Source organism: Ochlerotatus camptorhynchus, unplaced genomic scaffold (genome assembly GCF_037179485.1).
Source record: "Ochlerotatus camptorhynchus isolate MF236.1 unplaced genomic scaffold, CSIRO-AGI_Acam_v1.1 ptg000045l, whole genome shotgun sequence".
Classification (NCBI taxonomy): domain Eukaryota; kingdom Metazoa; phylum Arthropoda; class Insecta; order Diptera; family Culicidae; genus Ochlerotatus; species Ochlerotatus camptorhynchus.
Window position 1 is genome coordinate 3,735,945 of NW_027040536.1, and position 27,796 is coordinate 3,763,740.

At 40.7% G+C, this 27,796-nt stretch overlaps 1 protein-coding gene across 3 annotated transcripts in view; it reads right to left on the bottom strand.

Annotated features, from left to right (window-relative positions):
- The window catches only part of LOC135715218 (ankyrin repeat domain-containing protein 29), a 533,429-nt gene that overhangs the window by 495,052 nt on the left and 10,581 nt on the right, over positions 1–27,796 (bottom strand). The window lies entirely within an intron of this gene.

Here is a 27,796-nt window from a genome sequence, read left to right on the forward strand (position 1 = left end):
TTAAAATATCATCTCAGTTAGCTCAATTTAAAGATACTTCGACAATGTATCGATGAAACGAAACTAAATAATGTGTTACCATAAAGTATATGTCCGTTTTCAGCAGAACATGCCTTAAGTGTCCGAATTATGAATCAGAACGAAGATCTACTTCTTCCGATTTTTTTTTCAAAAACTGATAAATGCAGATATATTGAAAATTCATGCTAACTAAGAGATTCTACTACGTGGATATTGTTATCATTACTAAAATAGTGTAATTACTTATGACATTTAAATCCCCAAATTAAAATCCACGTACCGTTTTTAATAATCATAAACAAAAATCAAATACATTCTACCATCATCATGCATCCAAAATCCAAAGCAAACGTTGCCATCGATTCCCAACATTGTTGTTGCCCATATCGCCATCATAGTCGACAGTTCCACCACTCACCGTTTTCCATCTCGTTTGCTTTTCGACGGTGGAAATTAAGAGATAAGTAATTAATCTTAATTTCCGCCATGGTTCATTTCGCTTCCATGAACACTCGAGCAGCCAACACCGAGTCTATCTGTTGTAGAGAGAAGCTCAAAAATTTCCCGGACGCAGTCCTCGGGACCGTTTCTGCAACATCACAGTTATCTTAATCATCGGTTTTATTTTATCTCCGATCCGAACCGAGTTGAGTGTACAAACTGTTTTCATTTTCTCGTTTCAATATAACTTTTTTGTGCTCAAAAATGTATCGACATTGCATAGCATGGTGCGGTGACTCTGGGGCTAACGAAAGGAGGAAACTTGAGCAGAAGATTTTCAATAATTCCGTTTGTTGAGCGTAGGAGCTTATGAAAAATCACACGATGATCGATGATGGAAAAATTTAATGCATCGGATTACCGTATGATTGATGAGATCTAGAGAATGTGGTTTGACGGTTTGAGAATGTACACTACAATTACAAACACCAACGCAAACACAGTTTGCCAAAATAATGCTTCATATCTATGGACACCCATCAATTCGCCAACAATATAAAGCTGCACTTTTACGCCCTGAACTTCGCTCTATCATTGTTCCTCATCGTCGCTAACGACAACGACGATGGTCGTGTAATAATCCACAAAAACTGCTTTGACACTTCATCGCTCCCAAATGTGACAGCTTAACGACATACGCTCGGAAAAGTTACGTACCTAGTAGATAGGGGAGGATGGGTAAACTTTTTCGGAGCGCAAAATTCCCGAACAAGAATTCATGTTTCGCAGTCGACCATATATTCACTCGAATTACTAACCCGCTAACGAATTTTCCACCAGCACCATCATCGCCGATCATACTTGGAACGGCGGACCGGTTGGTGGGACGATTCACAGCGAAGGAAGCGAAAAATATTCTCGCCACTTTTCCCGGAAGCTATATCTCTGTCTGGCTGGCTGACCGGGAAGCTGAGTGTTCATATTTCTGCCGAAACGGCACACTGATGAACAGCGTCATAGTGAGGGGTAATTTTGATGGGCTAAATGGATCTCGGCGTCTATACCTCATTCCGATAAATGTTTTTTTTTTTACTCTCAAATCGTCGGTAAAAAAACCTTTTCCATTAAGAGACATCCTTGCTACACCCACTGCATCCACTACTCTGTTTAGTATACCGAGAGTTGATGAAGGTAATCGCACATCCTTCTTTCCCGAAATTCAGTCCAAAAACGGTCGGAATATTTCACATTTAGCCTCTACTCGTTCCAAAAAAAGATTCGCCATCTTCCACGTGAATTAGCGACTGGATTCTGAGCGATGATATACATTTTTATTATTAAAAATTTATCATCGACCCGCTCACCCCGGGACCAAAGTTTTATCCCCGAACAGGGGGAAGATGAAAAGAGATGGGACAAACCAGGACCGGAGCTCGCTGAAATAAAGCTGTTAGAGCTGTTCGGTTAGGTAAACATTTTCAGGTCCTCTCGCTCCAGCCTACCTACCATAGTCCTGACGTCGCGAACCCATCACCCACTTAGAACCATGAAGGGCAGTAACGTTCGTATTCAGAAAGTGACAGGGTGAAGTATTTTTCCTTGTTTGCTGTGACATTTGAATGTTTATTTAATCAGTCGCTCGAGAATGTGGTTCAGCATCCAGCAGCGCTTATGCCCGGTTTACACTTATGCTGATTCACTAGTGCGGATGAACCTGTCGCTACACACGGCCAGTGGGAGTAGTTGAAAATTTAGTTGCATTTGTCTCAAAATTTCAAACAGTGGGGTTACTCATTGAATGAGTAAAATTTTCATCGACTTTCCAAAAATCAATTCTTGGATATGAAGAAAATCGAAAAAAATCACTCACTCAATTAGTATACACCTAGACATAGTAATATGTTGGTCGGTTTTCCTCATATTCAAGCATTTTTTCCCAGAAAAGTGAGGAAAAATTTTCTCACTCACTGACACTGCATTCATCAACATTATGAGCCTGCACTAGTGTAAACCGGGCATAAGGAAATTGCCTCGAAGCTGGCAGACACAGACACACCGATAGACCGGATGTGTCGTCTATATTGTCCCCAATTTTTTTTTTCGAATGGAGCAGAAAAGACCCTTGTCGTAAGATTATTTTTTCAGCAAACTCCACTCGATTCATTTAAAGAATTATTTTTCTTCTTCTCAGGAAAAATAAATAATAACGAAAGGATGGGTAAAAGTAAGATCGGAATGGATTACATCATGGACTAATTGCGATGGCATTGGGAGTATTTTCAAACCCGCTCCAAATTCTATTCCCCAGTAGGAGATAACCAACCTCCATGGTGTCTTTTTGGGCAATCATCGTGGGTAGAGAATGCACAGCCCCTTGAATCGCACCAACCGATGATTTATATATGAAATGGGATTCGTATCTGCTCGTTCTGCTGTTGCCGTTGCTGGACCACCCTGCACCCCCTAGGCCGTCGTTGTGTGTAATTTTATTTTCTCAAAATATAAAATATCATCCGACAGACGCAACTATTTTTCTTATTCCACTATCCGGCACAATTTGTGGAATGGAAACGAAAGGGAAATGGGTCTACGCCTTGCGGAAATAGAGTGGTTTAAGTTGTCTGGATAGATTTATACTACGTGTTACTGGTGCTGGTGGTGCTGGTTTAGCTTGCTGCAAGCCGGCATATCTCTCTTGTTATGGTCAATTTTCGACCAGCCCCCAGTAGTGGTTAAACGCACGAACTAGCCCACTGACGTTAGCAGTTTCCGGAGGGCATTTCAATTTGGTGCAGTTTATCTTTCAGCATGGTGCCATGATTGTAACAAATGAACACATTTCAATCGAAGCTGGAGTAACTTTTTCACTTTAAGTTGAAACAAATTAAGGAAAATTCTGCTACATAGCAGTTCCACGCCAACTGACGAATTTGTTTTAATTTTCCCTCTTCGAATACCATACCGTTAATCTTCGCATAATTGTTCACTAGGGGCAATGAACTAAGTTTTTGTCGAAATTCGGCTATTTTGATTCTCGCCTAATTTTTCAAAATGGCGTTTTCAATATTTTTCAATAAATCATAACACGAAAAAAGAGATGAACTAGCCATATGGCTAAAAATCTCTATAATAAAGAAAAAAAACAAATAACACGAAAACAGCTCATCTCAGATAAAGTTGTAACACACTAAAAAATTAATTACAAATTGTTGTCAAAAAATAAATAAAAAACTTTTAACAAACTCATTAACAAAAAAGTTTGTTTTAAAGATTTTTAAATTTTTGGTAACTTTTTAGAAATGGACACAACCGATACTTCAAAATTGAGTAAAATCGTGGAATATCAACTCTTTGATTTGTGCATAGGAAACAATTCTTAAAATAAAATAAGTTTTCTGAATTCAAAAATTTTAATGCTTTAAAATTGTGTGTGGAAAAATATGTACAAATGTCGAAATTTGTTATTTTTTGCAGTGTGTAGTTTTTCTGAAACAGCAAGTAGTTTCCTACAACTTTGTCTCAGCCGTCATTTCGATTAGACACACCATTTTCATGCTATGATTTATTGAAAAATAAATTGTTTATTTTTTCCTGGAAGTGTTCTTCAGCTACATATTTTGACGATGCATCAGCTGAGAAAAAATAATTCTGCTAATTTACTACACTACACTCATACCAAAAATGTATTACATTCAATGTTAGTTGCATTTCCTATCATCCGCCGCAGATATCTCATCCTCCGTTCATGGTTCTCCACTAACATCCTGCGACGATGAATCCCTTATTATTGTAAGGGTGATGGGTGTTCCATACCCATTGATTGATTCACAAAGGACCGAAAGTTACCTTTAGAAATGTTAATATAATGCGAAATGTCATAGTTTAACTTGTACCTTTTTAAAAGGGGAGCACCCCTCAGCTTCCCTCTCTAACTGGAGAGTTTGGTAAAGAGAGATGATCAACCCTATTCGTGCCTTCCTCAAAGTTGTCCTTGCTCGCTTTCTACTCTCTATATACAATGTTCACACTGCCCTACTCTAACGGAACTATCAATTCTATACTTTCATCTCCTCATCTATCGTATAAAATGACCACTTTAAGTTAAAGTCCTACAGTAAAAGAATGGACGTGTCGAAAGTTGTTTCAGTTTTGTGGTGACAGTCGTCCATACTTTAACTAAAGGGCTTCACTTTAAGTCTGTTATTTGACGCTTAGCATCTTCAACTATGCCAGCTGTAGAAACATGGTATTTCTCCTGGCCAACATGGTTTCCACCCCAAACGTTCGGTCTCAACAAACCTCGCTCCTTTCATTTCCCTATGCCTACGGAATATGGAGGCAGGGGCACAGGTGGACGTCGGATCTACACGGATCTCAAGGCTTCTTTCGACCGGGTTGATCATGCCATTCTAATTGCCAAACTCGAGAAGCTTGGTGTTTCTCATGAACTCACTCGTTGGTTTGAATCGTATCTTACCTATCGAGAGTTTTGTGTGAAAATCGGGTCTGATCAATCCGAATATTTTTCAAACAACTCAGGCGTTCCTCAAGGCAGCAATTTGGGACCGCTGCTCTTCTCCATATTCATTAACGAAATCGGTTTTGATACTTGCAACTGGCTGCCGGTCATTCTAAGCAGACGATGTCAAGATGTACGTGGTTGTGCGATGCTTCACTGACTGCCTGCGGTTGCAGCACCTGATCGATTGTTTCGAAGAGTTGTGCTCTAGGAATTTTCTCACGTTGAGTGTTCAAAAATGCAATATCATCACTTTCCATAGCAAGCTAAAACCTATTGCATTTAATTATACGATCGATAACCAACCTTTGCAGCGTGTGGACAACGTTCGTGATCTAGGAATTACACTTGATTCTGCTTTGACATTTAAGCTACATTACACGGATATGGCTATGAGCCAAAGCTAACAGGCAATTCGGATTCATCTTTAAGATCTCTGATGAGTTTCGGGATCCTACCTGCCTGACAGATCTATATTGTTCTCTAGTGCGATCGATCTTGGAATTTGGTGTAGCAGTATGGTGTCCGTATGAAACAGTTTGGATAGCGAGGATCGAGTCTGTTCAGAAGAAATTCGTTCGTTACGCCCTTCGCCACCTTCCTTGGTACGATCCTGTACGATCCTACGAACCTTCCACCCTACGAAGATCGTTGCCAACTACTGGGTATTGAAACTCTTGAACGTAGGCGGAAGATTATCCAGGCAGTTTTTGCAGCAAAAGTGCTGATAAACGAAATCGACTCTCCCGGGATTTTGGCTGAATTCGAAATCTATGCACCTGAAAGAGTTCTACGATCGAGAAGTTTCCTGCATCTCGGACCCCGTGCAGCTAATTACGGATTACATGATCCAATACGGTTCATGTCTGCCCGTTTCAATGAATTCTATGTTTATTTCGATTTCAACTGCACAGTGGAAACATTTCGTCAACGGATTCAACGTAGTCTGCTGGATAGGTGACGATACGGTTCGACACATGCAACTGCTTTCAATCAGCAAATTGATGCAAGACGGTGAGTAGCTGACCATTAATGTACATCTGATGCATTTTGCTACCTGTTTCCTTTTTTGTTCCCGATCAACTCTGCGATGACGGCCTCGACTGATCCAAGGACAACTCCATGACATACGACGGGTTATTTTTTTATGATGAAGAACATAGTATTATTATTATTATTCGGTGTTTATTTGTATAATTGATGTGTTTTTCTGTTCTTTTTATATTGTTCCTTGTATTTTGAAAATATATGGGGTTTTTACGCCTATTTGCGCAAATATTTGCCAAATAGGCTTTCCCCATCAATCTTCATTTAAACAACTAAAGTCCGATGAAGAGAATAATAAATAAATAAATAAATAAATGTAAAGCTAAATTTAAACAATGTCACAAATTTGGTTGCCTTTGCATATGACGTTCGTCGCTTATAATTGTTTGCAAATTGACTCAGTTTTTGAAAAAAAAACCAACAAGGAACAGTCCTATGGGGTTGTACGCAATAGTGACGTAGGTATACGTGATCTTATATAATAAATCTTATTTGTTAACTGCAGCAGAAGCTTGTGTTTTGTGTAGGAATAGGAATTTGAGCGGGGTTCTCTCTGTTCATACTCTTTAGTACACGAAACGAAAATCAATTATTTTATTCATGTGTTTCACTTATACATTTTTGCCAAAACATCAGCCTTATACATTCCATAAGACAAACCACATAGGTCCTATTAGAATGCATAAAAGGTATTTTAAAGGTAAGGTAAATTTCATTTGACACATGATCTTCATTAAATTTTTGCAAGGCGTCTTATACATTTTATGAATAATCAGCAAAAATATGCCAAAGGGTATAAGGAGATTTCTATCCGTGTATGACGCGCTTGATTCTGATCAATAGTGGTGCGTCTTCTCGCTTCTTCTATGGATGCTAATGTTGGCTGCAGCTCGCTGCTTGCAGGCAGCCTTTCGTTGTGTACTGGAGAACGCCACCACTCACCACGCGGTGATTGAATAAGATGATTGGTGAGACCGGATGGAATTCAACTTTGAAATCTGTGTTAGGGAAATCACTTTTCACTGGCAATCGGTGATAATTTTAACTATTATAGCAACAGCTGCACATTCATGCAATTTTCAATAGTGACATTTCGATAAATTATAAAGTGTTAATTTTAACAGATGCGTAGAAATATTTCTGATCGAATGGTGATAAAATTATTGAAATTGGTCCAGAGGCAGCTGAGTTATTAACGTTCAAAATCTTTCATAATTTTGTTACATGTTCCATTTTCTATTTTCACTCGATTTTTACCCTTTCCCAACCAAAAGATTTTCCGTTGTTTTGAAATGGAAAAATATATTTTTTGAAAAAAAGTTATAGAACAAAAATTGTTGTATATAGCCTAAATCATCCAATCGGCAAGCCTCGTTGGATAAAGTACAACTCGTGCTGATTTTTTTTTTCTGTTTGCAACTTGTTGCATAAATAGCTTTTTTACCTTTCTTATTAAGAAGATTGATTGACACGATAAATTTTAGTAAAAAAAAAGTCTTTAGGAGCATGTTAGCAACATCCAACAATTTCCAGGTACCTCCAGTGCCGTGGGAAGACGCCAGTTTTTGACTTGTTTCAACCATCGGTTGACACATCAAATCACATTAGAATAAAAAAAATATCGATTTCAATCAACTAAAGTGCCCAGGGCCTTGTTGGTCACTTCCAGGCAAGTTCCAGATGCCCCCAGGAAAGTGATCAGTTTCTGACTAGCTTCAACACATCAAATAACATTAGAATCCAAAAACAAGATCAATTTCAAATGAAGGGCCTAAGACCTTATTGGCCACGTCCGAGCATGTTCCGGATGCTTACTGGGAAAATGCCAGTTTGTGACTGGGTCCATAACACATTAGAATTAAAAAAAACAAGACCAATTTTAGTCAAATAAGGTGAACAGGATCTCATTCCTCATTCTAGGGATATGTCAAGTTTCTGACTTGGTCCAAAAACCAGCATGCGACTTATCAGATCACGTTATAATTCGAAAATATTGTCACGGGCCTCTTCCAGGCAAGTTTTGGGTACATTCGGGAATGTGATCAATTACCTTTTTTCCCTTTATTTAACATCGGTCTCTGTTCCGCAATCTAGTTCCAATCACCGACGGACATCGATTGCCATCCATTGACGGCAATCGAATGTGCAGGAAGGCAGCTTTCACACCTGCGTAATATATCGCACCCATTCATCAACACACATGGGCCGGGACCAACGGCTTTACTTCCCTTCCGAAGGAAGACGTGACCAGAGATTTTCATGCCTCAGAAAAATACCACCGAGCTCGACTGGGATTGAACCCAGACCCATTGGGTGAGAAAGCAGTCACGCTTACCAATACACTACCGGCGCTGGCTGTGGTCAATTACTGAATTAAGTCAAAACTCATACTACGACAACTAAAATAACATGTAAATTCAGGAACAAGTGCAATGGTAGTCATAGCACACATAGAATAATTCATGTAAATTTAGGTGCTCTGAGACTTACATATACGAGCATCAATTTTTACATAAAATTGAGTCATAATAGAGGCGAATATCAGCTCAATCAAACGTACTTTTCGTCGAGTAACGAACCCGAGTAATCCGGAGCACTTAATTTTATATGACATGTGTGTGTTTACAAGTCATCCTTTATGTCAAAGATGGATTCCATCACGGAACAGACTAAGCTAAGCTAAGCTAAGCTAAGATGGATTCCATCACGGAACATTCGGAACCGGTTCAACGGTGTTTTGTGCACTAATGGTTATATTTCGTCGAGTAGATGTGAATTGATATGTTACATTGTTTTGATTCTTAAAGATATCGAATTTAACCATGTAGAACCATAATCCGGATTAGTCGGAACCAGTGGCGGAACGGAGGATATTTTGTCTCTATGGTTTATGTTTTGTGTGCCATGTGGTCATATTTCGTTGAGTAGATGTGATCTGATGTCTATGTCACTTGTTATGATTCTGATAGATAACAAATTTGACGATATAGAACCATAATCTGGTACATTAACACCTCCATTTACGAACCAAACTAAGGGTTCATAAATCGAATTAGCGCGTTAAAAAATTGTTATTTGGGATTTGGGATGTCTGACGCCATTTTGAAATCTTAACTTGTTTAACTTAAGTTTTTCTATAACCAAAAGTCTTACCATACCTTACCAATCAGGCTAAGACCTTGTTGTCCTCTGCTGTCCGCAGAAGTCGTCTCCACTCTACTCGATCCATGGCCACACTTCGCCAGCCTCGTAGTCTGCGAAGGGTCCGCAGGTCGCCTTATACTTGGTCGATCCACCTTGCCCACTGCGCGCCTCTTCTTCTTGTTCCTGTTGGGTCGCTTTCTAGAACCATTTTCACTGGGTCGTCGTGCGGCATTCTTACGACGTGCCCAGCCCACCGTAGTCGCCCAATTTTTTCAATGTGGACGATGGATGGTTCTCCCAGCAGCTGATGAAATTCGTGTTTCATTCGCCTACTACACGTTCCGTCATCCATCTGCACTCCACCGTAGATGGTATGCAACACCTTCCGTTCGAAAACACCAAGGGTGCGTTGGTCCACCACGAGCATAGTCCAGGTCTCGTGGCCGTAGAGGACCACCGGTCTAATCAGCATCTTGTAGACAGTCAACTTCGTGCGGCGGCGAATTTTATTCGACTGGAGCGTCCTCCGGAGTTCAAAGAAGGCACGATTCCATGCCATAATGTGTCTTTGAATTTCTCTGCTGGTATCATTTTCGGCGGTCACCAGTGAGCCCAAATACACGAACTCATTGACCACCTCGATTCCGTCACCATCAATCTGAACTCGGGGTGGGAGGCTAACATTGTCTTCCCTAGAACCTCTTCCTTTTGTGTATTTTGTCTTTGATGCGTTGATGGCAAGTCCACTCCGCCTAGATTGAGCCTTTAGTCTGATGTACGTTTCCGCCATGGTCTCAAAGTTCCGGGCCATGATGTCGATGTCATCGGCGAAGCCAAGAAGCTGGATGGACTTCCTGAAGATCGTGCCACTCGTGTCTGTCCCAGCTCTTCTGATCACACCTTCTAACGCGATGTTGAATAGCAGACACGAAAGTCCATCACCTTGCCGTAGCCCCTTTCGAGATTCAAAGGGACTCGAGCGTGTCTCCGATACTCGAACAACGCTCATCACTCGATCCATCGTCGCCTTGACCAATCGAGTCAGTTTATCCGGAAATCCTTACTCGTGAATAATCTGCCATAGCTGATCTCGATCGATTGTGTCGTATGCGGATTTGAAATCGATGAATAAATGAGGTGTGGGCACGTTGTATTCGCGACATTTCTGCAGAACCTGCCAAAGCGCGAAAATTTGGTCCGTGGTAGCGCGGGCACCCATGAATCCCGCCTGGTATTGCCCCACGAACTTTCTTGCTAATGGTGACAGGTGGCGGCATAGAATTTGGGTAGGCTTGTAGGCGGCGCTCAGCAGTGTGATCGCGCGATAGTTGCAGCAATCCAGCTTGTCACCCTTTTTGTAGATTGGGCATACGACACCTTCCATCCACTTCTCCGGTAATATCTCCTCCTCCTAAAATCTTGGTAATTACCCAGTGCAGCGCTCTAGCCAGTGCTTCACCGCCGAAATTTTTTTTAATAGCTCACTTTCTAGTTGATCTACACCAGTTGATTTGTTGTTCTTCAGCCGACCGATCTCCTCCTCAACTTCTTGAAGATCAGGGGCCGGTAGCCTGTTGTCTTCTGCGCGTGCTCCAGGGTCTGTTGCCGTGCCACCTTCGTTTTCTGTTGCTTCACCGTTGAGGTGCTCGTCATAGTACTGCTTCTACCTCTCAATCACCTCACACTCGTTCGTGAGAAGGTTACCGTCCAAGTCCTTGCACATACCGGCTTGCAGCACGTAGCCTTTGCGTGAACTATTTAGCTTCTCGTAGAACTTCCGTGTGTCGGTCTTCCTGCTGACGCTTCTTCCTTCGGAAAACCGCGCTTGCCTGTATCGCTCCACATTCAACCTCGTGCGGTGTTGCAGCATTCTCGCCCATGCTACATTCTTCTCCTCTACTAACAGTTTGCATTCGCCGTCAAACCAGTCATTTCTTCGGTCCGGGATGGCAGTACCTAGTGCCGCTGCAGCAGTACTACCTATGGTGGAACGGATGTCCGTCCAGCCATCTTCAAGAGAAGCTGCGCCAAGCTGCTCTTCCGTGGGTAGTGCTACTTCCAGCTGCGTCCCGCAATTGCTCAATGTTGGGTCGCGGCGTTCAACTTCGACGGGTGTTATGCACCGTCGAGAGTTTTTAACGCATGCATACTGCAACTAGTTAGTGGTCTGAATATATGTTCGCACTGCGGTACGTGCAAACGTTGTTAATGTCGGAGAAGAATTTCCCGTCGATTAGTGTGTTGGTCAGGTGGCTTTGTGGATATCCTTGCGGGGGAAAAAGGTACTTCGAACTACCATACCCAGAGAGGCTGCAAAGTTCACGCATCGTTTTCCGTTGTCGTTCGATACGGCATGCAGGCTGTTTGGCCCGATTGCCGGTTCATACATTGCCTCCCGTCCTACCTGAGCGTTCATGTCGCCGATGACGATTTTGACGTCCCGTTGCGAACAGCCGTCATACAGCTGCTCCAGCTGCGCATAGAACGCTTCTTTCTCGTCGTCGGGTCTCCCTTCATGTGGGCAGTACACATTGATGATGCTGTAGTTGAAGAAACAGCCCTTAATCCTCAACTTGCACATCCTCGCGTTGATCGGCTGCCAACCAATCACGCGTTGGCGCATCTTACCCAGCACTACAAAGCCGGTTCCCAGCTCGTTGGTGGTGCCACAGGTCTGGTAGAAAGTAGCTGCTCGATGCCCGCTTTTCCATACCTTTTGTCCCCAGCACTGTTTAGAGTCCCACGCTGGTACTAGGACGGTGATCAGCCGCTCCTAACATGGAGAATAGACGTTTTGAGCCACACCTCCATGGTGAACAGACGCTCGGCTTTGGTGAAGCATTTCCTCTATCACCGTACTATGGTTACCGCGCCAGTGTTCGCGTCGCACCTCTTCACTTTGCTATTGCCGGACTTGCAACATTGCCCAGGCTACGCCACTCAGCTGGTAGTCTTTTGTTATCATATGACTCGGGGTGCGTAAAGTAGGAACTTGTGAGGACCAGAGGTAGGTATTCCGCTCCTTCCAGGTTGTCAACTCCCCATTTTGTAACCAAAAGTCGCCATATTAGCTTAGCTTAGCTTAGTCTGACTGCACGTATCGATAGTTGCACTCCGTGATTGATCTGAACCAGTAAAATTGTACAAAGAATCAACTGAATGGGGCTTGGGAATAACCTGCCATTCTCAGTGTACATGTTCCAGTGACTCCTACCTTTAAAGATCAATAACGTCACCGGCCACGTCCTTGCAATCAGGTGGGAGAGGGAAGGAATGTTAGTGTGTGACTTTTGTTGTTTTTTTTTTTTGTTTTGGGACCGTGTTTACCTCTGCATCCCACAAAAGTCACAGGAAGGAGGTTTTGTTAGTGGGTTAGGTTCGTTGGATCAGGATTCACCTTGATAAGTGATGCGATCTTTTGTTTTGTGTAGTTATTTATAAGTGTTTTCGATTTATGCTCTAAACAGCCGGCTGTCTAGAGATGTAGATCATTATTAGATGTGTGTATACCGATTTAAACCAACAATAAGGATACTGTTGGGGCCCCTCACAAAGTGTGATGATGGTTTATTTTATTTTATCAATGACCAAAATAATGACATAAATTATAAGCGGTTTGAACCGATTTAAACCAACAGCAAGGATGCTGTTGGGGCCACTCACAAAGTGTGATGGTGGTTTACTTGATTGAATATAAAATAATTATTAGAACCGATTTGACCCGATTTAGACCAACGGCAAGGATACTGTTGGGGACACTCACAAAGTGTGATGGTGGTTTATTTAGTTCGGAAGAAAATGAATATGTATACTTCTTTTTTTTTTATATAATAGAACGAATTTGTACTGATTCAAACCAAAAGCAAGGGTTCTATTGGGGCAACTTACGAAGTGCGATGGTGGTTTATACTATAAGGGCATAAAACAAAATCAAGAGCCATTTCGGTTTCCATAGCTTCCTAGACACTCGGCCGCAAAATAATCTTATCCGACGGAAACGTCTCGATCATCGCGCGATTTACCGTATTGATTCAAATTCCGAACAGTGCGTTAAAATCATCCTTTGAAAAACACCTTTTCTACCTAAAATATTGCTGATCCGCTCAGAATGTATTTAAACTCACGACTTATCGTAATATGGACATCCTAAAAGAAAATTTTTCAAAATCCGTCCCATACAAAAACACAAGTGCTCAGAATTTGAGCGTGTTCGTAATATGAATCAGAACGGTACAAACTGTAAAAATACCATTATACAATACATACTGGTATCACGTATGCCCCATTCACATTCACTCATGCATTTTGGGTTCATTCACACTCTTAGTCATAGAATAAAATTCACGTAAAGTTTCGAAGTGGTTCCGAGAATAAAGATGTCACAGCTCTTCACTTTAACCCGTAACGGTTCTCCCTTGAGGGGAAAAGCATTCCTACATTCCTACACTGTGCGCCGGCCGGCACTCACGCCGGTATGAAAGAAGCAACTAGAGCAAGTTTACTCTTTCACACCATCGCAAAACACGCCCGACCAGGACAGCGCACAGTGCAGTTAGATGAGCTCTTCTACCACTACCACGAAACACAATTTCGGCACTCACACTTTCCCACTCCAGCAAAGATCGACCGTTTCTAATAAGAATTTCCAGTTGGGAGAAAGGATAGTAAAAATCAAGCACACCAACAAAACAAAACATCACACACTCATAACGAATTTTGTATCTGCCTAATTCACAATATCACAGTATTAGCTACTCGAGAATTTTTGACAATATTTTAGTTTGAAACATGATACTTAGCTGATTCCTTTGCGATTATATATTTAGTCCAAATACTCCGGGCAGACAACATTCCTCACAGCCAGAGCATAAGCTTCGTCTCACGGTAGAAATGGCATCAGGAGATATTTTGCTGTCAATACACACACTCACACCCGTTATTATACTGCGATCCACGTATCCGAAGTATAGACAAAAAAAAATATGGCTGACTCAAACTTTCCCTTTCCAGAGCAACATAAATTAGGACTCCTGTCCATATTTAGACACCGTTTTCACTAAAACTCGTTGATCTGTACTGTATTTCACTTAATGCTAACACTTCCATCAAATTAAAATATTTAACACCGGCTTAAACTCACGAAATAGTTTCTTAATATCAGTCCTACAAAAAAAAACGACCGAACGCAGGGCCAGTCTATAATCCTACCTTTGTAACCAAAAGTCGCCATATTGGATTTAAACAGTGTAACAAATAAATATAATAAACTTTGCCAGTGACCTATTGTAGGCTGTTAGTCTAGTCGAGTACACCATCAAACCACATTTGAAATTGTGCAAACACCTCCAAAATTAAAAATTGGTTGAAAAATGATTGCGTTTCAAATTTCAAATGTAATTTCATGGTGTACTCGACTGGACTAACGTCCTACAATGGGTCACTTGAAAAGTTGTTTTGTCGTGTAACACCGTTTAATCAAATCATCTCAAGTTAAACAACTGAAATAAGACTTCAGATGCCTCCGACAGGCTACTCGGTTAAGGCTCGGTATCATATCCAACATGTAATATGTCAAAACATACAGAGAATTGTGAAAACCAACCCAAATCTCCAAAAATTCATCAAAGAAGAAAGGAGGGGGTCGTAACTGCGTAAAGTCCATTACACTTCAATGGGGCCTGGTATTTTTACGATAGTATAAATGTTTATGATGTGCTACGTGAAACCCCTATTATCTTATCATTACATCATTATAAATACCCTAAGTAAGCGTCAAACCCACTAATGTAAAAAGTGCAATGTAATGCGTAAATCATGTAAATCGTCTTACATCTTACCACCATCTAATTCTCACTAACTAACAATGAGTATCAACTCATAGGAAGTACAGACACTATGAATAACAGTTCTTATAATCACATTTGCATTGAGTGATAAAAAAAAATCTCCCATATATCTGTTCATTTTACCCCATCGGTGAGCATATTTTTAAAATGTTCGAAATTAGACGACGATTTTAATCCAAATCTTAACATCTTTCGTTGTGAATTTATTGCTGAAGACCTACATTTTTCAAAATGGATAGTGTTATAACACAGTTTTACTCTTTTTGCTTGAAAATACGTAAGTTTTGCTTTGAGGAAAATAACCATCAGAACGCATTTTGAGGACGTGGTAAGTTTTGAATATCATTGAATGTTCCAGTTTTTATTAAATAACATAATAACAGATAACAGATCAAACGGTTCCATGATCAATAGTCGAGAGCAGCCTTTCAACGGCGGTGCAGATAAATATATCAATCGCATTTCTCTGTACATTTTCCTTGATCCCTTCCTTACATGTTAATAGACTGTAGCCCGTAACCTCTTGTACTAACTCTAGTGTTAAAAAAAACATCTGAATGAATGTCAGGTCCGTAGAGCTTCCGCTTTCAAGCCTTGGTAAATAAATGAATTTAAAAAAATCAATACAGTGATATTTAATATTCAGTTTCCTTTTCTGACTTAAGATATGTTGGCATCGAATCTTGTCCTAAAAAATCAATGCAATAAAAATTGCTGAACTCATAATCAATTTAAGATTGCATACCTTAGATAATAACCGTAAGCATGAGGTTTTAAAACAAAACTTAGAGCAATTCGATTGATTACAAGCTCTAAATTTGTAATCACACGTACTGTACTGCAGGAAAAGTTTACCACGATTTAAAAATATGCAATTGATTTAATGTAGTTTGACAAATCTGTCCGTTTTGTCGAAGCAATCGGCATAAAGAGAAAATCCCAACTAATCCCCCGACTCTCCTGACCTCAATCCCCAATCAAATCAAAACCAGACCATCCCACCACTAGACGACGCGATGCCCTACTTTTGCCAATCCCATAGGTGCCAATCAAGAACCCATCGTGACACTTTTCGCGCTCTTGATCCCACCCCAACGATCTCGACACTGCACCGGTTCTAGTAGGTACGTAGAGGTTCGCAAACGACAACCGCGAAGAACAAAACCTGAATTACCAGTCGCTCGCACAGTCTGCCTCCCCACGGCTTGAGCTCTCGGGTCCATCAAAGCGTGTGATTGCACAACACACCAACTGCACACCACTGTCAACAATGACTACAATACCAGCACACAGTCGCAGTGGGACACGCGGCGACATGGCAGTCAACAGTCTACAGCTCCCTCGAGAAGAAAGGAAAAATCGTAACGTAAAGTGCAAAAAGCAAACATTTGAGTCAATATTGGCGCAAAGCTTTCAGAAGCTATACATACCTACTAGCTTCTCGCGTTATTTTTCCAGACTCAATCTGAATTCTCTCCTTTAACCTAGGGAAAGTGTCGGATAGCGACACTAAATAACCGGTGCCGGTTCTCCTTAATGGTGGGCACCTTTTGCCCTTCACTCATCACTTACTCTCGATACGATGCAAATAGAGGTGACGATCATCGCGATAACACTAATAAATTCAACGCATGTAAACGAGCTCGTTCAAGGCTCAAAGGAGCTTTTGCATCTCCTTCGACACCTTCCATGGTAGACAGCTACATTCACTAGGGTGATGGTCGCAAGAAAGCATACCTCAAGGCGATGTAATGAAGCTAAAAGTAGAACTAAGCCTGCTACCAGAAACTTGGCCAATAAATGGGTCACACCAGCCTCTCCACCGCCACGAGGGTCGCTGTTTGCTTGCAATTGCACACGGATAGAAGGAGGCATGTAACGGATTATCATACCTAGCGACAAACTGTGGGGAGCGCAGTGTTCAGGCTTTTCTTGGACTTGGACTAACTCGAGGGCTTTTCACTCCCTCTTTCTCTCTGTATGTGTTTTTTTTTTTCGCGCCGGCTGAGACCGATATGAGCGCGCACATATAAGCAAACCCATGCCCATTGCCCACACTCTATATATGGAATGGGTATAGTTGCTCCCTGTGCTTTTACCGCTGCCGTTTCTATAGTTTTCCGGTTTAAAGCCGCGCAGCGATGAGGAGGACGCCGATGGATAGCTGAACGTAAGATTCTCCTCACATTGACTGTCATCAGACCGGTGCGGTGCGGTGTGGTGAAAGTACTACACTCAATTCTGTTTTACGCGATTTTCATTATTCCGGTTTTATGCTCATTTAGAATAAGAACAGAAATTTTAAGAACACCATATTTTCCCGATTTTTTTAGACAGAATTTGATTGAAAATTGAGATCACACTATCAAAAATAAGGACGTCAAAAAATCGCTGAAAAACAGCATTGAGTGTAAATCTATGTACAGTACAACCGGTATGGGTAGAGCAAGCATGTCGGGTGGTACAATCCTCGTCGCACTGAAAGGTCTTTTTCGGTGCTTGCGCCGAAATGAAGTTGAAAAGTTCCACTTAACCCATTTGGCATCTTAGAGATAACTAAAAAGAACGACAGTATGTAAGTTAAGGGCAAAATGATTTGAAGTTAAACATTGAGTAAGACTTGGTGACGAAATTAAATTTGCCGAAGATGGTTGTCTTCCACTTGGTCAAGAACATCAACGTCATAAGCCAAGAGGAAAGGGAAGCTCGTGAGACACCATGGTTTGTTGTGAAAAATGAAACTCGGTGGCCTATTGGTGACCGTTTTTACTTACTGAGCAGAAGATCTTCGATTCTATCTCAAGCCCCTTTACATTACTGAATTGAAAGGATCGTATAGTATTTTATAAAATAGCATCGTTTTTTCAAAGTGAACCCTGATCTAATTAAACCTCCACACTAACAAAACCGTATAACATGCAAAGGTGTATCCCGTCTCTAATAACAACGGACTTAGTGCTAACAACCCTTTCCTTCTCCGATGGCAGTAAGGACGTGGTTGGTGCCGTTATTGACGGTACACATTGATGAACCTTCGGAATTATTAGCTTAGCTCAAGCCCCCGAAATTTAGTTAGTTCTTGTCAATCACGGAGTAACAACTACAACATGTACGGTCATCAGAAAATTCATAACAAAATAGAGAGTCAAGAACATAGGGGAAACGCTCCTATAGTTGCGGTACGTTAGAAGCGTTAGGTTCCTATAGTTGTGTATGGAGTCTCCATACACAACTATAGGAACCTAACGCTTCTAACGTACCGCAACTATAGGAGCGTTTACCCTACATAGTTTGATTGGTTGTGGAATAAGCTCTATTCAAAAATACAATTAGTGATTTCCCGGTCGAAAAGCTCAAAATTTCCTAGTCACGCATCCAACCATATCTCATAAACCATATGTTCAAATCATTTTCTTTCCGGAACAATATTTCTATTAGATAGGTTTTTCAATATGTGGAGGGAATCTCATTTCCATTTTTCATTTTCATTTTACAGCGTAGGCTGAGGCTTTAGGAGTGCAATTAAATCCAAGGCCGATAGTAAAGGAGAGGTAATGGCTGACTCACCACATGGTAGCTACATGATCGCCATGGGAAGGGATAATGATAAGATTGAGGTTTGTTGTTTTTTTTTATTTCGTTGGCCACGATATGATATGGAATGTGTGAGCTGGAAATAATTTGAAATTTGAATAGGTTATTTAATTACACATGAATTCATTACTGAGAGTTCTGCTCTGCTTTGAATCAAATTTAAGTTACTTAAAACTGACGATACTTCTCTTAGCGTGCTCGTCTAGATTCTAAACACCGAATTCAAAAAATATAATTTTTAAACCCTTGTATCCCTAAATTTAGGAAAAAAAATCTTTAAAGATTATTATCATTATAATAGCCCAGAGAGGTTCAATTGAATAAAAAAAAATTAAATTGGTATCACCCGATATTCTTGTATTTTCTAGACGTCGTGTTGTTAGTTTTCTTGAAGATCTTGTGTTTAATGCTTGATTCGTCTGTCGATATATTTTTCTACGAATTGACTCTAAAATAGATCAAACGTGCATTCCCATAGACATAAATTAAATTCAATAAAGGATTCATTTAAAAAAAAAACAGGTGATTTCTACTGCAACTAAATCTAGCATTCCCACTAAAAAGTCAAATGCTATGCTTAATCATTTATTATCAGAGCAAAAATAAATAAATGCGGTGATGATGATGATAAAGTTAATATGCTTTTACAAGCGGGTTCAAATGCACTTTTGGTAAGCATCAACACTGATCTGGCAACATTAGTATGCATCTTTCCAATGTGGTAAAGATCCAGATCAGCCCTGGGACCTGGTAGCCTAGTTAAACTACCTCAAGCTTTTGGTAAAGCCAAGGCCATTTGCTTTCCGGAACACTGTTCCTAAGCGATAGGTTTTCCAATACGAAGAGGGAGTCTCAGGTCAATATCTTGAAAAAACAACAAATCCCGCGCGGTATGAAAAGGACCTTTTTTGATAATTAAATCGCAACGCTTCCATTGTGTGTTACATTCGCGTTAACATTGTGTCCGCTAAAAGTTATTTTTAATTCGTTTGACTGTAGTTTTTAATCGTTTTTTCAACGTTGACGATCTGGACCTGCTTTCATCGCTAAATTGTGGAGTTGATTTGTGAATTTGCTTTTTTCTACGATTCCGAAGGATTTAATTTTCAACCACATTCCTGTATTCGGGCTAACGCTATCATTTGTTGCTGTTCACTGAGTTTTGTTTTGTTCGCTGTAAGGATGGAGAAAAAACAATGCGGAGAATGCCAGTTGGAAATCAACGAAATCGAGCCGTTGCGCTGCGGCTTTTGTGAGGTTTACTTCCACATCAGCATGCAATGTTGTGGTTTCAACCTCAGTCGTGCGAGCAAAGACCTATTCTCGCAAGGCAAGGCTGTATTCGTTTGTTCAAATTGCCGGGATAAAATGAATGGTAGAAGTGTGAAACAGTATTTTACTGATGAGCTCGCACACGACACGACTCCTTCACCTGATGGCTTACCGGCTCAGATTCAACAACTGTTCAACTTGGTGGAATCGCTGAGTGATAAAGTGTATTTCCATGGATATTCCTGCTGAGCGACCATCGAATCGATCAAGGAAGGGAAGTGCCTGGCCCAGACTTGGTGTTAAACGTCGTCGTGGTAATGAAGGCGGACCGATTGGCACTTCTTCTGTGCGTGGGACCAATGCAATTGATCTCAGTGACTTGTCTGTACCGTGTCTAACACCACCGATCTCCCCTCCAAAGTTCTGGCTCTACCTGTCCGGATTACACCCGTTAATAACTGCTGAGGACATTCAAAAAATTACTTCTCGCTGCTTGGATCTAACAACACCTGCTGACGTCGTGCGTCTCGTTCCCAAGGAAGTGGATATGACGAAGCTGACTTTCATTTCCTTCAAAGTTGGCTTGGATCCATCGCTGAAAGAACTAGCTCTCGACGCTTCTACGTGGCCTGATGGGATATTATTCCGTGAATTCACCGACTACTCAAAAAACCAGTCTGGATCCAACGGCAATCCACTGACAAATACTTAAGGCTCTATCATGTGGACGGTGGAAACCCTAGGGTTAGCACCATTATCAATAATCATTCTTTGCGACATTCTGTGGACGGTGGAAACCCTAGGGTTTCCACCAGAGGTGAGTATCTGTACCATTCACCAAATATTCCCGCGCCAAATATTTCCATGTTGCAGAACACGACCCGTGACGCTAGTCGTTTATGGGTTTATTACCAAAACGTACGTGGACTGCGCATCAAGATCGACGACTTTTACTGCAACGTCCTGGAGTGCAAATTTGACGTCATCATTTTAATCGAGACGGGGCTTAACGAGGCTATCAATTCGACGCAGCTTTTCGGAAGCAACTACAATGTGTACCGATGTGACCGAAGCCATATAAACAGCAGCAAATCTCGTTTCGGAGGGGTTCTAATTGCCGTACATCATCGTTTCATCAGTAGCAGTGTCGTTGCAACGAGCGGAGAAACGATAGAACAAGTGTGTGTATCGACGAGGATTGGATCCAAGCGACAATTGCTGTGTGCAATTTACGTTCCTCCAGACAAGAGCAAGGATCTCAGCGTTTTGAATGGGCATATTGAATCGATCCAAGAGCTTTGTAACAGTGGCTCTGACAGCGATTGCTTGCTGGTATGCGGTGACTACAATCAACCTGGGATATCCTGGAGTTGGGCTGATGGCGAGATTCGACCTGTGAACTCTGTTCCTTTACCAGTTGCTAGCTCATTCTTGATTGATGGCATGGATTTCCACAACCTGCATCAGAGAAATCTCGAGCGCAACCACTTAGGACGCATCCTGGATTTGTTCTTTTGCCATACGGACTTTCCTGTGGAAATCTCGAGATCTGTTTCACCACTCTTGCCAGTTGATCTTCATCATCCGCCACTAGTCGTCTGCTTACCATCTCTAGTTGATGACGGTGCACTGCTGCTGAATGCGAGTGATGAGCATGCGTTAGACTATAGCAAGATTGATTTCGATGTTCTAATGGACTTCCTTTCCGTCACTGACTGGGATCTTCTTTTCGTTGGACTGAATGCTGATGAAATGGCTGAAACTTTGTGTGCTGTGCTAAATAATTTGATGGATACAAACGTACCGATTCGTCGGCCTGCTGTTTCTCCTGCGTGGCACCGCTTTGCTACGAAAACTAAAACAAAAAAGAAATGCTTCGCAACGTAGACTTCGGCGATACCGTTCCCTGGCAAATAAGCGTAGTTTTCACTTGGCGTGTAACGAGTACCGTAATCTAAACTCTTCGCTCTACAAATCGTACGTTTTACGAGTGCAAACTAATTTAAGGCGAAACCCCAAGAGCTTTTGGAGCTATGTAAACTCGAAGAGGAAAAATTCAACAATGCCTGCAAGCGTTTTTTTCAACGACGTTGAATCGTCGATAGGCGGGGAGAAATGTGAGCTTTTTGCTGCTCATTTTTCGTCGGTTTTTGCCGCAGAATCCATCACCTCGACTGAACTTGTCTCGGCTGTTTCAGATGTGCCTTCAAACCTTGTTGACATAAACACTTTTGAAATAACGCCCGTTATGGTAACTAATGCCGCCAAGAAAATGAAATGTACCTTCTCGCCTGGACCAGATGGCATTCCTTCTGCAGTGTATTGTCGTACCATTGGAGCGCTTGTTGAACCGCTTTGCAGAATCTTCAACAAATCTTTTGACGTAGAACTACGTCTTTGTCGACTATACTGGGGTGCAAATCAAAAAATATGTGTGGTAAAGGAGTGTTAGGTTTTGAACGCTTGTAACTTTGTCATTTATAGATGAAATTTAAATCCAAATATGCCAATCGATAGGATATTACATTACAAACCTACTGAAAAAAATATTTTTCCAATTTTTCTGTAATTAAACTATTGAAAATGTACAAATGATAATTTTATCACTGATTTCATGAAATAAGCATTTTTCCCAAACCCAGTCATCATAAACGAATACCACTTGGGTGCACATCATTCTGCTTGAACATGAAAAGATATAAATCAGCGCTGCTCTCCTGCCTCAGCTCATTCCCGCTTCGGACGACGTGGCACTAGGTCCTGCAGTAAGCGGCTAAAGGTTGATCACGGCGTGTCCACCACAATGAGGAATGAGACTTAAAAAAACGTGCTTGTAAAACTCCCTCCCCCCTTAGGGCCCATGCATAAATTATATCACGCTACATCGAGCAAAAAATTAACAACTCCCCCCCCCCCCCCCAACAAACAATTTGAGCTGATTAAGAGCGGAATAATCAATTTTCTAGCTGAAGAAGCTTATTTTTACCTGAATAAGCTGTTATGCAGCTTCCAATGTTTGTTGGGCCCCTATCGTGACGTTTTTCCTATACCTAATGCATTGCGTGTCAAAAAATCTTAGACCCCCTCCCCCCTTAGAGCGTGACATAATATATGCATCAACCCTTAACAATAATCCGAAAAAGACATGGACTTTGACGATCATTTTTTTCCGGGAAATAAATTTTAAGCAAACCACAATTATGTAGGGGAAATGTTGGCTTCGGCAATACCTTAACCCATTATCGTCAGGGGGTAAACAACGTCCTTGAGAGCTCAATCTTGGCATGTGGATACATTGTGTTTCAGAGCATCTATTGGCCATGACGATAATAGGTTAAGGTATTGCCGAAGTCAACATTTCCCCTATAAACAATTATTTTTTTACATGCAGAGCCAACATTTTCAAAAAATAATTGCTTACAGGAGACATACACTCGATGGATTACCAACAACTGACTGTAAAACATATCTGGTACCTCTATATATGCACTTATATTAACATCAAAAGTCCATCCTATTTTACATATTCTGCACAAAAGAAACTTTCTGTTCCACCCCATTCATAAAAAACGGCGGGAAATCCTATCAGGTTCGGTTGCACATCATTCTGCTTGAACCTGAAAAGATAAAAATCAGCGCTGCCCCCCCCCCCATTTTGTTGGGTTTGGGCTGGAAAGCCTACCTCCGTTCAGGACCTCTTGTGCTTTTGTACATCTTGTACACCTCGTACCGTAAATAAAACGGTCTTACACGGCTCGGCTCGGAAGTCAAGATGGCTTCCGAGCCTAATAGTAAATGATACTCGATCGTCCGTCAGGGACGATTCCCTCAGGCCGGTGGCCTTAATTACCAAGGAGGGTCCCGTCTCGGCTCGACCAAGGTGGCCATGCCACAGTCAGCCGATGCCGTCAACGACGGAAGACGCCTGCCAGCCAAACGAGCCAGCAACGCCTGCTGAGCCGTATGTATCTGATGAACGCCACCAAATCCGCCATTCTCCCAAAGCGGCAACAACACTGTCTGCAGCCCGCGCCGCAAGTTTCCGGCCACACGGTAGTGCAGGAGCAGCCGTGTGGGCCAACGCCAGCGTCGCGACGCCGAAGGAGAATTTGTTGCAACAGTGAGTACCGTACCGTTCATAAACTCTCGCATACACGCCACATATATGTGAAAACCCACACCCACACGCCACAGAATAGGGAAATAAATGTTAGAAAATGTGAATAATCCTGTGTTTCATACTTTGTCCGCGTAGCCCCTCCGAATACCCAGTAACATGCCGGCCCTGCGACACAGTTTAGGGGTCTCATGCTACTGAGCTAGTTACCCGGGAGTGTCTGGTCATGCCATAGTCACAATAGTTTTCTTTAAGTTATAGTAAAAGTAAATAGTGAATGTGTGAAAGGGAAAGTGATACAATAGTAGTAGAATTATAAGGAAAAACAACGTAATAAGGTGAACAGTTATTCTACTAAAACGCAGATCAATCAATTTAGAATAAGAAATCGGCTTTTTGAATTTTCCCCTAAAAATCTTGGTAGTACAATAAAACAGCAAAAAAGGTTATCTTCCATTTAATTCCACTTAATTAATTTTGGTATCCATGACAGATACATATTTCGACTACAATGTGCAGTCTTCATCAGTGTCATTCCCACTTTGATGAAGACTGCACATTGTAGTCGAAATACGTATCTGTCATGGATACCAAAATTAATTAAGTGGAATTAAATGGAAGATAACCTTTTTTGCTGTTTTATTTAGCATTCCGCTAACAACCCAATTTCATTACTTCATCACTTGGTAGTACAATTAAAAGGAAAAACAACGATTACTTATAATATCAAAATAAGAACTTTGACAATTTTTGATTGAAATCGATGACATTGACCACAACTTTGTATAAACTTCACAAGCAATACAGAAGTGCTATAACAGTTCATAATACCTTCGTAGGACTGGTTTTGGTTGTAAAGAAGTTTACTCAACATTACTCTTTCATGAATATATGTTATTTGGATTGAGCTGTAATGACCCATCCCAAGCAACATACATGTTCTATAACAGTTTATATAACCTTTGTATGACTACTTTTGGTTGTATACATAATTCTATGAATTTGTGTTACTTGGGGTGTTTGGTTTATTTGTTGGAATTAAAATTTGAGCAGTTTCAAGCCAAATGACGAATCGGACAAATTCAACCCTCTCCGATTTGCAAGAAACTTTGCATGATTGTTTGTTATGGGAAATGATTCACTATTTTACTGAAATTTGGTTATTTTGGATCTTGTGAAATTTTCAGCACGAAGCGGCACTGATCGAAAAGACTTCTCAGACAAAGTTGTAGAGAGGAATAATGTTTCCCTGGGAGAAATATACATCACATTGTTTTTAATAATTTGATCGATGATTTTTTTAAAGTTCATGAAAAATTCAATCTTTTGGTATGTTTAAAATTAGGGCACTTGGAAATTGACAAAAATCGAAAAACAAAAACATTTGGTCAAATTTTTGAACTCGAAATGGCCCAATTTCAGCAAAAATTTAGATCATTGCATATAACAAACAATTATGCAAAGGTTCATGTAAATCGAAGATGGTCGGAGATCTAATGAGATAGAGCTCATTAGATTAAAAATGCACATTTTTAAATCTGGGATGAAGTTGATCATTCAGGATCACCTAGTGTTAAAATTTCACGTTTACACGTTTGGTTTATGAATAAACTGTAAATGTAGGCAATTGTTACCTAATTATCACAAAAAAAAATCATTTTTTATTATACTAAATTTAAACGAAATATGATTTCAGATTCAGATTTGGCAACGCAAAATTAAGTAAAATAAGTAATCACGTCAAACACCGCACCAGAATAAATGCTAATTCTGATAGAATTTTTAGGAACATTCAAAAGCTACTTATTTCATCACTTCCACAAAATTGTACTTTAAAGTAGTAGAATGCATCGCTTGTTAGGGAAAATGTGTCAAAATTACTACTTAAACCTACTCAATGAAATACTAAACAAATTATCTTATAACAGTATCATGAACAAGGATTGTTGCGAAACGAAAATTGAACGGTGTAGTAACATAACCTCAATTATCAACTTCATCCCGTTTACGGTACTTTTTTATGTTATATGCGACAGTTAGAAGATACTGAGAGGTTAGCACATATCATCGGCAAGAGACGTGCGTGTGAGAAAATTTGCGAAAAAATGTAAGGGCACCGGTGGGATACGAACCCACAATTCCCATTCAGTACACGGGTGCATTGCCAATTATACAACGGTGGACCTATGGTCTACGGATGTATTTGGCTAATGACATATGAGTTTCGAATCCGTTTCCCTCCCTTAGTCTTTTTGCGCAAGCGTTCTCAATACACAACAATCGTCTATTACCGACGATATGTGCTTGTACCGCAACCACTCAGTATCGGTCGATGTGAACAAACACAACTCGTCTCTGTTCTACATCACACATGTTGGATACGGGATGTCCAATGCAGTATGAATAGAGCAATGAGCTGCTGGCCTCACCTCCGACCACCGGGCCATAGTGATGATTTATCATCAAATTAATTTTCGATTTAGGTTAGCGACTGAAAGTCAATTTTTATTTGTTATATGCGACAGTTAGAAGATACTGAGAGGTTAGCACATATCATCGGCAAGAGACGTGCGTGTGAGAAAATTTGCGAAAAAATCTAAGGGCATTGGCAATGCACCCGTGTACTGAATGGGAATTGTGGGTTCGTATCCCACCGGTGCCCTTAGATTTTTTCGCAAATTTTCTCACACGCACGTCTCTTGCCGATGATATGTGCTAACCTCTCAGTATCTTCTAACTGTCGCATATAACAAATAAAAATTGACTTTCAGTCGCTAACCTAAATCGGTACTTTTTTATTTTAGCTGTTTGTGCACTGTACTGTTTAGAAATCGTACAACCTCGTTCACATCTCAGCGCACGTGGTAATAGTATTTACTTTATTTTACAAATCTAAGTTAATTATGATTAAGTAGACCTATTATTTCCCTGAGATAAACTTGTCTACGACTAAAAAATTTCGTACAAATAAAAAAAAATAATAATAAAATTATTATTCCCTTTGGGGTTGCTTTCCTTTTTTTCAATGATCAAAAGTCATGATAACCTGACATATGACCAGTGTTGGCAATATCATCAATCAAATGATATTGTTCTGCTCTCATACGCTCTCAATATCACGCGTGATATTTAAACAAAATATCATGCTGATATTGATTTTACAAGCTCCTTTGATATTACGAGACTATTCACCACGCGCAAACATCAAGCTGAGAGTTGACTCGACACAAAAATGATTCCGTTGCGCATCGTTTTCTTAGAAAGAGAAAGTATAGTTTGCTATCTCTTTTTATTGTTCACCGATGGCAGACACGAAGTGACTGCTGCCAGCCGTTATGGAAGTTAAAGTTACGTTCGGGTGTAAAGCAAAAATCATGAAACTCAATCTCACCACAGTTTGTTGAGATTTGCAGTTGGTGAGTCCCAAAATGCGATATCACAGCTTGAAAAATCAACTGCAGTTGTGTGCTTATTGATTTTTGTCTACCAAAATCAAGCGTGATCTTGTTCATTGGTGAGATTTGATTTTTTGATATTTTCCCAACACAGCATATGACTATAGAAAAATAAATATGTTTCAAACCTTCAAAACACGGTAAATCGACGGCCAGGAAACACAACTAACTCGGTACTGTTTCGGAGTAGTGTTGAAAATAAATGGCAAAATTATTTAAAAGTCTGTCGGCTCCGTAGAGTTATAAGGACAGTTGAACCATACGAAATAAATTAATTGAAATCTCAAGTAAAGCAACATAACAAATACCACAAATATTCTTCCGTTAGCTACAAAAAAAG